Source organism: Cylas formicarius, unplaced genomic scaffold (assembly GCF_029955315.1).
Source record: "Cylas formicarius isolate icCylForm1 unplaced genomic scaffold, icCylForm1.1 PGA_scaffold_10__41_contigs__length_53128322, whole genome shotgun sequence".
NCBI classification, from domain to species: domain Eukaryota; kingdom Metazoa; phylum Arthropoda; class Insecta; order Coleoptera; family Brentidae; genus Cylas; species Cylas formicarius.
The window spans coordinates 6,227,508-6,240,675 of NW_026844214.1; the positions used below are offsets into that span (position 1 = coordinate 6,227,508).

General features: G+C 34.4%; 1 long non-coding RNA gene across 1 annotated transcript; it reads left to right on the forward strand.

The window, feature by feature from the left end:
- Positions 1–5,320: 5,320 nt before the first annotated feature.
- On the forward strand, positions 5,321–6,354 carry LOC132708381 (uncharacterized). The gene is made up of 3 exons (XR_009619903.1): positions 5,321–5,451; positions 5,507–5,734; positions 6,195–6,354. It is a non-coding gene; the product is annotated as an uncharacterized LOC132708381 (long non-coding RNA).
- Positions 6,355–13,168: the final 6,814 nt, after the last annotated feature.

The window sequence follows — 13,168 nt, forward strand, 5'->3', positions numbered from 1 at the left end:
GATCTTCACTAATCAATAACTAGGCTAAGAAACCAATTATTTTAATATCTTAATACCTGAGTCTAGTGCCATTGCAGCTTCTTTAGGAGATTCTATGTGTTTATGAGGAAGAGTTATTTTCGTATCATCGTCGGGAACAGGCGAGTCAATAATTTCTGGTGAACACGTCGTGCAAATATCACTTAGGGAAATTTGTTCTGAAATAAATCATAAAAGATACATATTAATTAAAGGAAACTTATATATAGACAGCATCGCGTAAACTTTCACGGTTTTTCATCGATTTCTGTTTTTCTTTTGACTAAGGTTAAGGATAGTGTAGGCTATAAAATCTTTTCCATTAATTTCTATTAATTCTGTCTTCTTCTTAATTTACAGTATACGAAAATCTGTAGCCTTATTTAGGTGTTTACTTACTTTGGATAGATTGCCCAAAATTAAGCAAAAAAATCAAATAGACAATAAACATTTTAGACATCTTGAACTGTCCATAAAAAAAGTTGATGTTTGTGACATTAAACGCTTCTGTACTGGTTTGTTTGTTGGAAGACTCAATTGCCAAAAGATTAGTACACACACATATTATAGCATATTTTCTACTCCTTGCTCTAAAATACCCAATTATACAGTAATCAGGTGTGCGCCAAGTGCCACTTTAAGTCACTTCGGGAGCAATAGGATGTTTCCAGTAGATTTAAAACGTTAGTGATGGTATAGTCGGAATTTTACTCATTTATAATAACGTCATGTTTTTTGCCAAAAACGTATGTTCCCTGATTAATACAAATTGCAGATTGCTAATTGACAGTGACATTTTCATTATAGGGTGTTAGACAAAAACATCATGTTACCTTGAAAATATCAACACAATATCACCAAGTTCCATGCTTAGAGATTTAATTTTTATTATTAATTTAATTTATTATACCTATTATGTCTTTCTCTCGGCATCATTGAAAACTTTTACAAATAGTTGTAGTAGACAAGTTGATACGCCGATGTTTTGGACTGACAGTGATGGATATTTCACTAAACTTTAAATAAAAATGAATAACCAGCCCGGCAAACGTTTTCTTGAAAACATTGTTGTTACCGCTGTTTGGAATATATTAAACAATATAATTCATGTGGCTGAAGTTAGATTTGGATTTGGATTCGGATTTGCAAATATTACAGTGGACCAGTTCGTTACTTAATTAAAAAAAAACATGTTCCTGTGGATATGTTGGGTAAATAAGCACGAAAACCCCTTTTGCCTATCCTGCAATCTTGAAAAAATTTGACGTTTTCTCAGAGATTCAATAAGACCATTTAAGAGACCCTACCCCCAATATTGAGATACCGATTACGGAATCTGAAGAAAATCTGACCTTCCAGATATTGAATTAGACCCTTCAAAAGCCACTTAGGGGAGCTTCAAAATGATGTATCACTCAACCACCCTTATGTTTTTAGCCATGAGTGTTTTCTTCTTCCGATATCTCGGTTGTCTTTGCTTCTATTATAGGTTTTAAGAACTGGTACTTGGGATTTCGAAATACATGGCCCGGATTGGCAGTTTTTCTTCGTTTTATTATTGGCAACAATTCGCTTTCTCTGCCCATTCGATTATTTTTTTAAATATCCACATTTTAAAGGTCTCCAATCGATTCATCACGTTGTCCTTTATGGTACAGGTTTCTACATCATATAGCAGTATGGAGTAAATGTAACATTTTACCAAGCGATATCGAAGCTTTAAGTCCACCGCTGCTTAGCAAGGTTCTCATATTAATGAATGCTGTTCTGCCTTGCTCTATCCTGCTACGTATCTCTAAGTCTAGATCTAGATCTTTAGTTATCCAACTAGCGAGATATCTGAAGTTTGTGACCTTTTGGATGTTCTTGTTTTTTACCCTTAGATTTAATTGCATGTTTCGTGTTCTGCTAACCACCATTACCTTCGTGTTTTCTATATTGATCTTCAGTATTTATTCTCCTTCAGTGTTTATTCTATCTATTAGTCGTTGTAGCGCTTCTAGACTGTCAGCTATTATGTATTATGTATCATCAGCATAGCGAAGGTTATTAACAGTCTGTCCATTGATTTTGATTCCACCTTCAATGTCTCTTAAGGCTCTATCGAAAATCGTTTCAGAGTAAACATTAAAAAGGAGCAGGCACAGAACACAGCCCTGTCGTACACCTTTTTGGATTGGGAATTATAATGTAAATGCCTGTCCTACTCTCACGGACGCTATTTGATTCATATAGAGGTTCTTTATGATTCCAAGATCATTCTCACCTTTCGAACGTTCTTGGAGCAATCTTATTAATTCTGAATGGTTAACACAGTCGGTAATCTATAAAGCATAGGAAGACATCTTTTTGCTGGTCTCTTCTGAAGTGGGGCTATAAGCTATAAAGTGCTTCTCTGCCTGAAACCAAACTGTGTGGGGCTTATGCACCTCTCACATCTGTTGTATATTCATGTGTGGATTATCTTTAAGAAGAGATTTAAGACCTGGCTCAGTAAGCCGATCATTAGGAATTGATCGCAACTATTAGCGTTTGGCTTTTTTGGGATTGGTACAAATATTAATTAAAGTCAATCCTGTGGTATTTGACCCATAAATATCATTAAAGAGATTTACCAAGGCGTCAATATTGTCTTCACTCAACATTGTTAGAACCTCTATGTATATGTCGTCTGGGCCTGGTGCTGTTCCCCATTTGCTCCATTTGATTGCCCTTACAACTTATAACTTCAGTATTTCAGGGAAGGGTTCACTTTTATATTCACATATTTTCTTATAGTGTTTTCTGAATATAGTTGATGTGTATCGCCAATGTTGAAGTAGATCTTTGGGATCAGTGATTAATTTCCTTTACAATACTCTTAAAGCTACAGGGTTTTGTATGACCTATTACTTCTTTAACAAGTTTTTTATGCTATGTTTCTGATATAGGTAGATGCAATAAAGTGCAGACAACTAATACAAAAGAGAGAGAGAGAGAGAGAGCGAGAGAGAGAGAGAGAGAGAGAGAGAGAGAGTCCATAAGTCTAACAAGTTTATTTACAAAAGGGATATCAGCAAAAACTCTGCGATATTCCAGGTTTGGAATAATAAGAACAGTAATGTTCTGGAATGGTCTGTTGAACATATAATTGACTGCCTTGATAAATCTTTTTTGACCCTTTCCAATTAATAATTAATTTTTGGGCATTTCATTTATGAGGGTCTCAAGGTGGTTGAGCAATAAATCATTTTGAAGCTCTCCCAAGTGGCTCTTCAATGATCTAATTCAACATGAGGGACAACGTCAAATTTTCTTGAAATTGCGAAATAAATATAACAAATTTTAGTGCATCTCATGATTGGGGATAGTTTTATATCTTCCCGACGGTTTTAAGGTGGTTAAGCAATACATCATTTTGAAGCGTTCCAAAGTGGCTCTTCAATCGTCTGATTGAACCTCTGAGTCGTCGACATTGCGAAATAGTAATTAAATTAATTTATTTTTTAGGATGATGCGAGGGGAAAAGGGGCTATTTTCTATATAGCAAGATTGGATATGGTGTTTGGGAGTTCCCTTACAATATTTCCGTGCTTACTTACTCAGCATATCCACAAGAATACGTTTTTTTAATGAAGATAAATAACGAACTGGTCCCCTGTAATCCTGTCCCACAAATCCAAATCTAAGTTCAGCCACATGTATAATGTAGACCAAATTTTAACGTTTGTCACTTCTGACGATGATTGAATTGTACCGGAAATATTGTTTCTAAAACTTGTTGTATCATATGTAGCGGTTGATAATTTGTGCATTAAACTACTTACCTTAAGGAAGTTCAATCCCAATTATATGAAAATTTGGTTTGCAATATAAAATTCACTGTGTATATTCACGTCATTAATAGTGTCCACAAAGTTTAAACCATTTGTTAGGTGTTGTTCTCGTTCTGCATCGAAACCTACCTACCCTATGAATTTTCAACGTAAAATTAACTGAAAATATTAAAGTATTCCATTAAATATCCCTAAAAAATCGCTGGTTATAACAAAAATTCTGTTTATCCAACACTATGACGTATAATTTTGTCATATGTCACACGTCGCCGTCAACCTTTGTTGACTGGTCAGCTAATTCGCGCTCGTCCGTTCCGGAACGACCCAACACCAACTTTTTCAATCTTTGAACATTCTACACTGCGATCAACTTTTCGTGTCAAAATCGAATTGACATTGATGAAAATTAAAAACAATATCAAACAATTAAATTTACACTGCTCTCGTGGGAATGTAGCAGTGGTATTTTTCTTATGGCGCCATCTGTTGGGAAATCAATAACCGTCAGGATAATCTGTCAGTAAAAATTCAAATGTCAAGAGAACAATCAAAGTTGTCAAATTTATCTTTAGCTGGTGTACTTATCATAATACCACCAGAGGCACACATTTTGAATGCATCTAATAGAGACATATTATCCATGTTGACTAGTTTGTGCCTTGGAATTGTAAGAACCGAATTCCTTTTTGGAGTTCTCATCCTTTTTGCAATAGCCCCCTTCTGATCTCGTGTACGACCATAGTTCAATGTTATCAACACGTCTACATGGAAGTAATGTTCCTGGGGACTCTTGCTTTTATAACTTTCTTCGATTTCACGAAAAAAATTTTCCTCTTTTCTTTTTCAAAAAATTTATTTTATTTTTGTTTTATAATATCCAAACCTGTAAGCTGACATTTTCGTTAGTGTTACAGACACGATGAAGAAAATGGAATGTTTTATTTTGCACATGCTAATCATACTCAATTTCTGAACAGTTCTGTCAAACTAGCTTTTTAAGAAGGCATGGAAACAAAATATGTATAAAGGCTTAAAAGTACATTCACCATAACGTTCGTTAGCTGGATGGGATTTTGATAAGTAAATGTATTATTCTGGAGTATTTGCACAAGCCTCTCCATCATCCCCCATGTCCATGCTTACTTCAAACATGGTAGTGTTGATAATATTGAACTGAAGTGATCGCCGGGATACTGTTGCAAAAAGCATGAGAACTACAAAAATGAGTTCGGTTCTTATAATTCCAAGGCGATATGTCTCTATTAGATGCATTCAAAATGGGTGCTTTTGATACTTCTATGATAAGTGCACCAGCTAAAGATAAATTTGACAACTTTGATTATTCTTTTGACATTTGAATTTTTACTGACAAGTTATCCTGACAGGTTATTCATTGTCTAGTAGATGGCGCCATAAGACAAATACAACTGCTGCGTTCCCACAAGAGCAGTGTAAATTTAATTCTTTGATATTGTTTTTAATTTTCACCGACGTCAAGTCAATTTTGACACGAAAAGCTGCTGGCGGCGTAGAATGTCCAAAGAATGGAAAATTGGTGTAGGATCGTTTTGGTAAGGTCGAGCGCGAATCGGCATACTAGTCAACAAAAAAACATAGGGTAGGTAGATTACGATGCTGAACAAGAACAAAACCTCCCAACAAATGGTTTGCAGATTAATAAATAATATATGTATATTCAATTCAATATTCATGGGAAAAGATATCTCGATCCACAAGAACAAAATGTCAAGCATCAGGAAAGATTGAAGAGATTGGTTTATTTTAACGAAGGGACAATAGAACCACGACCTCTTGGAGGACCAAATACAAGACAGGTATTTTGAGAGTTGCTTGAGGGAAGAGAAAGAGAGGGAAAGAACATACACAATAGATGTGACAAGGTATAGAAATTATTAGTATTAAGAATGTTGTGTAGGGATTTGTAGATTACACTGTACTACTGAAAATATATAGGTATTAATAAATTTCACTTCAACTTATTACTTACCTCTATGCAGAGGTGAAGGTATTTGTTTGATTATACAGTGTGGCACAAAAGCTTGGCATCGGCCATTTTTCTCACAACCCCCGGTATGAAAGGATCTAAATTTGGGAGACAGATTAATAAGTACTTTATATTTTTTTGGTAGGTAGCGCTACATTTGTTAATAGAAGCCACCAATAAATGTTAAATAACAATACATATTTCAAAACGGTGGGTATTTGACCTTTGTTGGCCCTTTTTCAAGTACTAAATAAATACATTTGACTTTTTTTACAAAAATTACTGGTATTTCGTAGTTAGATGTATAAAGCTAGAGGTTTCCTTTATCATAGAAATATAACATGTTATTTTTACAGGCTTTTACTTGGCCAAGGCGGTGTGAACTGTACATCAAATAAAAGGAAATATCGATGGAAGAAAATTATAGCGAAAATACTTTGTGTTAGGAGCCAGATCCACGATGCTGCAGATTTTAAAGTATTTGTAATAAGTATTTTTATGTGATAACTAAATTAATTGGACCACCAATTACAAAAGTTTTTTATTGCCAAGCGTTGCCAATACACCACACACTGCTCGCTCGTAGTATTCCCTAGGTGGTGTAATCCTCCAGGTACCGTAAAGGCCGTAGATTGTCAAGATTGCCAGGCAGAATCCTGCGCTGGCAGTGCGTCGACAGCTAATGGATGTAGTGGACCATGGGAAGTTTGATGAAGTTTCGAAGTTTCGGGAAAACTCAGGTTTCTGGTCCAAGGATTTCTGTTACATTTTCTTCCATTGGCGTACGCCTACGTATCTGATCTAAATGTCTACGCATAATTTTACCGTCAGGAGTTTTCACCTTTTAGCTGAGAGGTCCTGTTGTTTTCATCACAGTTGACCGTAACCACTTTTGGCCTCGGATGTAAGACCTTATGAAGACTGGATCATTCGCTTGAAATAATCTGGAGTTTTGACTTGAATAATATTTTCTATCTCCTTTAGAAGCCACTGTATGCCTTCGCTTCCCATTTTCTTAAGAGCATTTTTGACATACGTTCTGCTTGGATGATAGGGAGTCACTAAAACTTGACGAATCTGATGTATCCTTAATTAAAAATAGTTGGAATTCTTCTCTACATCTTGTAAACCATGTGTTGCCAAAAAGTTCCCTCAGAACTGATATAGCTGCTGAGCTGGATGTAGTTGGAACAATGTGAACTTCAAGCCATTTTGAGAATGAATCAATAACAGTCAAAAAAGTTTTTCCGCTCATAGGACCTGCGAAGTCCAAATGGAGTCACGTCGAGGGTGCACGAGACCGTTCTCATGGGTATATTGTGGATTTTCGATGTCATTTTTTCGTCAAAAATGCTATGTTTAACACTCTATATTTTTGACGCCGTTTTTGACAGCTGTAATTTTATTATGCCAACCATTTTATAAATTGGTACAGTCATTTGTCCTACACTTCTCTTGAAGTTAACCGTTTATACGAGGTAAGTCAAAATGGAAAATATTAATGTTCGTGAAAAAATCAAATAGAACACTGTCTATATAATACTTCTATTAACTACTTAAACTTGGTATTTTTATGCTGAAAATTTTGAAACCGTTCGAAAATATCACAAAAGATTGAGAACAAAATAAAACCTGAACGGGAAAAGTCTACAGAGACGAATTAAGTATAATTAAATTCGAGATTTAAACAAAAATAAAGTTATGAACTGCGCATCCTTCGAAAAGCAATTTTACGCACGGAATAATATTAACAATGCAATATTAATATATATATATATATATATATATATATATATATATATATATATATATATATATATATATATATATATATATATATATATATATATATATATATATATATATATATATATATATATATATATATATATATATATATATATATATATAACAAAAAAGAACTGGTTAATTCGGTCTCAATTAGAAGTTCTAGATGGCCATCTAATCGGACCACATCTTCCTATCCACCATTGAGGAAATAAATGATTCATCATGAAGGAACCACATTCTCTGCTTTATTTTGTTTGGAATAATTCGTAACCTATTTTGCAACCTGTGCTCTACAAAATTGAGGTAAGCTTGCCCATTCTTTGTATTTTCAAAAAAATGAGGCCCTACGATGTTATTTCCTATTATACTACCCCAAACATGTAAACGCCATCTTTTCTGACTGTATATCATCGTAAAATGCGGTCTCTTCTTGGCATAATTTTGAAAATTATGCCTATTAATGGAATTTCAATTCATCCGTAAATAACACATATTCGCAAGTTGCTGGAGATTTCTTTCTTGTGCCCATTCACAAAATGTTGATCAAATATAAGAATCATTTTCATTGAGTTCTTGATGAAGTTGTACATGATAAGAATAATTTTTTGCAAAATATTGTTCACAGAACTCTTAGAAATTAGTCTTGGGACATTTATTCTACACTTCAGTAAAATCCGTCTACGAATAGTCAGGCCATAAAGCGCTGCTACATCAACCAGAAGTTTATAATCTTCTGTTTGCTCCAAAAGTTGACCAAAGAATCTTTTACCAAAAGCAGTTTGAAGTTTAGCTAAAAAATTGTCTGTATTTTTTTAAATGCTCTATTGACATTAAACCCAAAACCTCAGGAATCACCTAAGGTGTTGTAATAAAGTGGCATTTGCAGGCTGTCTTTGTCTATTCTTTTCGGAACCATCGTGGCCACATTTCCTCATTTAATGGTGTAGATCAATTATTTCCACCAAAGGCTCTGACACCACAAGTTCGGTCTTCACATGACAATCGATTGCATAAGAATATTCGGATTCACCAGTGCTCATGTCGAGTCGCGTTGTACCGGCAACAGTCTTAGAAAAGAATCCTCTAGTTTTGTTCCAATGTAAGTTATTATTAACTCACAGACAGCCCAAAAAAGCGGCAATGCTTCGTTTAAACTAACTGAAGCGGAAAACGAGGACAAAGCCAGAAGTAGATATTGGATCCGCGGCGAATAGTTGGTATTTTAAAATTTCGAATATTAGGTTTTAGAAACTTTTGGATATTTTACCCCTTAAAAAAGAAAATACCAATTTTTGAAAAGCTATTCCACCCTGAGAATGCCTGGCAGTTACATTAAAGTAAGTATATATTTTTCTATTGTTATCTATTATTATAAACATTTATTCATTTTTCAAAGAAACTTTTACTATTTACAAAACTCCTGGATTCGTTGTTGAATCGAACTTGCTAACCTTTCGCTAATCATCCTGTTGACTTCTTCAGAGCTTGACGGAAACTGTATCTCATTTTACTCTGGACCTGCTTATGTATTATTTGACGGGGCGGAGCTAAATGAGGGTTATGAACACTATCACGCATGACCGATTCCCATATTGGTGACAGCTAAGACCTGGGTCGCGATTAGGATTGTTTGGTTGTTTATGATAGATCCTCGAATTTTTCGTTGCTAGAAGATTGAGTACATGCAAGAATTTTAGTTTTATCGAATAAAATTTTATATGCAGTTTCATGATTGTGTTCGGCAACTGCTGATGAGTTTATTTGTCGTAGTCTTTAGACTCTTTCACGTTATTTGAGTTTAGTTTATATTTTTCGTCCGGTCTTTCCAATGTCTTCCCTGCCGCATATGCGTGGGAATGCTGAATACTCCTGGTATCTTAAATGCAATTTTGTCTTTGGCGGATCGAAGTTGTTGTGAGTTTTTTTTATAAGAAATTTAACACCAAAACCAGATGTACCATTTATCCTGTTAAGAAATAAAACTTCAGAACCAGATTAACCACTTGTCCAAAAATCTCAATACATCTTCAATGTAATGTAAATAAAGTGAAAATCGCTGTAGACCTATTTTTATTTTATTCGATGGCTTCAATATTAACGAACTTACGATAGGAGCCGCAAATCACTACATTTTTCAAATCACCCTGTATCTTTTGTTTCACAAAAAAGTAACGTTTTAATTGGCTGTAACTTTTTTGTTTTTAAAGATATCAGGGTAAACAAAAAACAAAATATATGGTTAGTAGCCAAGAATTTTTCTAAGTGCGTATAAAACGAAACACTATCAATTTTCTGACATATAAGCCTACATCATATTTTTTTTAAGTGGAACACCCTGTATATCATATATGTGTTTAATTGAATATATTATTCCGATTTCAATGATGGAACACATTTTAGTCCACTCGTTTTTGGCAAATCGGCAAAAATAGGAAATTTTTATATAATTTCAAGAGTTACAAGTGACGTAACTATTCTAAATACTGCTGTATATTGCCACCATTTTCGTGAACACATTTCCCATACACTCTAATTGTATGATGTCTTGCATTTAGTGACGTTTCCGGATAGTCCTCCGAGGAGTTCTGTGCACGTGATTTTTATGTTTATTATTTTTTATCGCGTATTTTGTGTATTACAACCCTATCTTGTAGTGAACGAACTTTCACCAGTCCATAAAATATTTTTCAAAAAATTATCATTCTCATTATGTCTATTTAAAAAATCCAAACAAAACTATATCATCCTTTGACATTGTTCTGCACTTAGTTGTTGAGTTTCACGAAATTTAAATATTTATATTTTTTCAAAATTTAGTGGGTAATCCGCGAGAAATACCCTCTATACTCTAGTAATAGAGAAAACTGAATGTGCTTCATAGAATCCTAATATGTTTGCCTTATTATCTTCATTTAGAACATTATGATTCGTGCATACCTTTTTAGCATTTAATATGTTACCGTTTTCTGCAAATTTCTTTGCCAGCCTTGAAAATATCTGTTTTGAAGGATCTCAGCGCTCTGGATAAAGTCTAGTATGCTGACGACGAGCTGCCGTTGCACTTTTATTATTCAAAAAATATACTTCAAGCAAATCACTTCTTTCACGGATGCTAAATTCGGGAAATCAAAGTTGCTAATATGCCAAACATAAACATATTTTTATTTGTCAGTCAGGGCACTCTTTGAAATTATATAAAAATTTCTTATTTTTGAAGATTTGTCAAAAATGAGTCCACTAAAATATAAAGTGTGCTATATCATTGTAATCGGAATAAAATATTCTATTCAACACATATGTAATATACAGGGTGTTCCATTTAAAAAATATATAATGTAAACTTAAACGTCAGAAAATTGATAGTGTTTTGTTTTATACGTCACTTGGAAAAAAACTTGGCTACTAAACCAAAATTTTGTTTTTTTGTTTACCTTGACCTCTAAAAAGAAACTTTTGACGCCAATTAAAATGTTATCAGGATAAATGGAACGCACGTACCGTTTTGTTATTTTAACGATATTATCTGTTCTAACGTTTACATCAAATCCTGCCATATTCCATGCAGAAAAGTCCAAGAACTTCCAGAGCCTTTTAGTACTCGTCCCGAAAATTCAGAAGTCAACTCCAGAATTTTGCACTAACCGTGGAAATTATGATGACGTTACGTCTGGATACTGGTGATGGGAACTTGCAATGATTATGAAAGTCTTTAGCAATTTTTATATATGCGCTTTCAACCATTGATTTGTGTTCTTTAGTCTGCAATTTCTTCTACACGGCAAAATAAAGTTTTGGTAATTGGTTATTGACATCACCAAAAAAAGCATCTATTGACAAGTTCTGGTAAATTTTTCGCTTATGAATAACCCTGGGCTAGACGGCTAGAGTCTGTTTATAATTGCAGACCAACTGAATTTCTTCTTTGAGAGGGAAGATACCAACAAACTGATTGGAACGTTCCATACGTTGGAATTTTGGCTTAGTGGCTTCAATTTGATTATGTTGGTAGGTGGAGGTGTTACCGGCTTCAAGTAGCTGTAGCTCGCAGGTATTAATTCTAGCGATTTCTTGTAGGCTTCTCCACAGATATAATATTGTGGTAGGATATTTTTTGCATGGGTGGCTATTAAATTTGTAGTGCATTTTTTTAACTTTCTTTTTCTAAACTACAAAAATTAATAGTTAGCAAAACAACAGTTTTATGTGATTAAAAATTGACGAGGCAAAATCTAGCTGACCATCTCCGTCTTATGGGTGTAGGGATGGCTCGTGACATAATTCGTTCTTTTTATAAAACTTCTGGTTTCCTTCTGCGTCGGTTTTTGTTCATCCTGTTGGCTTCTTCAGAGCTTGACTGAAGCTGGCTCCAATTTTACTCTGTACCTGCTTTTATACTGTTTGAGGGAGGCGGAGCTAAATGAGGGTCATAAACACCGTCTCGGATGACTGATTCCCGTATTGGTGTTAGGTAGAGGTCTGAATCGCGGTCAAGATTGTTAAGTTGCTTATAGATTTCTATAGACTCTGGGATTTTTCGTTGGTAGAAGAATTTTTCGTCCGGGATCTCCGATATATTCTTTGCCGCATATGCATGGAATACTACAAAATCCTGGCATCTCAAATGGAATTTTGTCTTTGACGGATCGAAGATGTTGAGAGAATTTTGGACAAGTGGTAAATCTGGTTTTGACGTTATATTTCTTTAGAACTTTTCATATGTGGTCAGTGATGTTTAGAATATAAAGAAGGAAAACAGTAGCAACTGTGGGATTACTTTCGATTTCATTGATATTGGAAGGTTGTGGTGAAGTGTACTTTGTGGTTCTATATCGAAACTAACTAGAATATCTTGTGTATCTAAAGTAATGCTTTTTAATTGTTCAATGAAGTGAAAGGAATTAAGTACGAAACTGTCAGTTGTTGCTGTAAAGTGTTTTAATAAGGAAGCTAGATATTTTGCTAGGGAATATGTTGGAGAACCAATGGTGCTGACAATAGTCAAAGGGGTCATGCTGACATGAGAGGTGACAGATTTTTTCACGGAGTCTGATAGAGAAGAAGCCTTAATGATAGATTTAAGGATGCGTTCCAGAGCTGACGTAGGGTCTTTTTTAAGTTTGTTTAAATTAAGTTGAATATATGATCCTTTGCAATATTAGATTTAGGGGGTTTTGATTTTTTAAGGATTTTTTTTAGGATATATTCGACATTTGAAATGAGTTCCTCCTTTGGGATAATACGTGGGGCAAGGACAAAGTTGGAACTTTTTGAAAGAACTGATTTTTCCGTTTCCGAAAGTCGGTGCGATGATACATTTATCACAATATTTGGTAGTTGAGAAGAGTTTGATGGTTTCCCTAGAGTTAAAGTTAGTTTTTAAATTTCTGAATGTCATTCTGGGTAGAAGAAAAACCTAGATTTAAATCTTTGTCATGACAGAATAGTCTTATTGATTTGGTCTATTTCCTTACGGGTATGATTAATTCTTTCTCGAAATAAAGCGAAACTAGATTTTCGAAAAACTTTATAAGCGGACGAG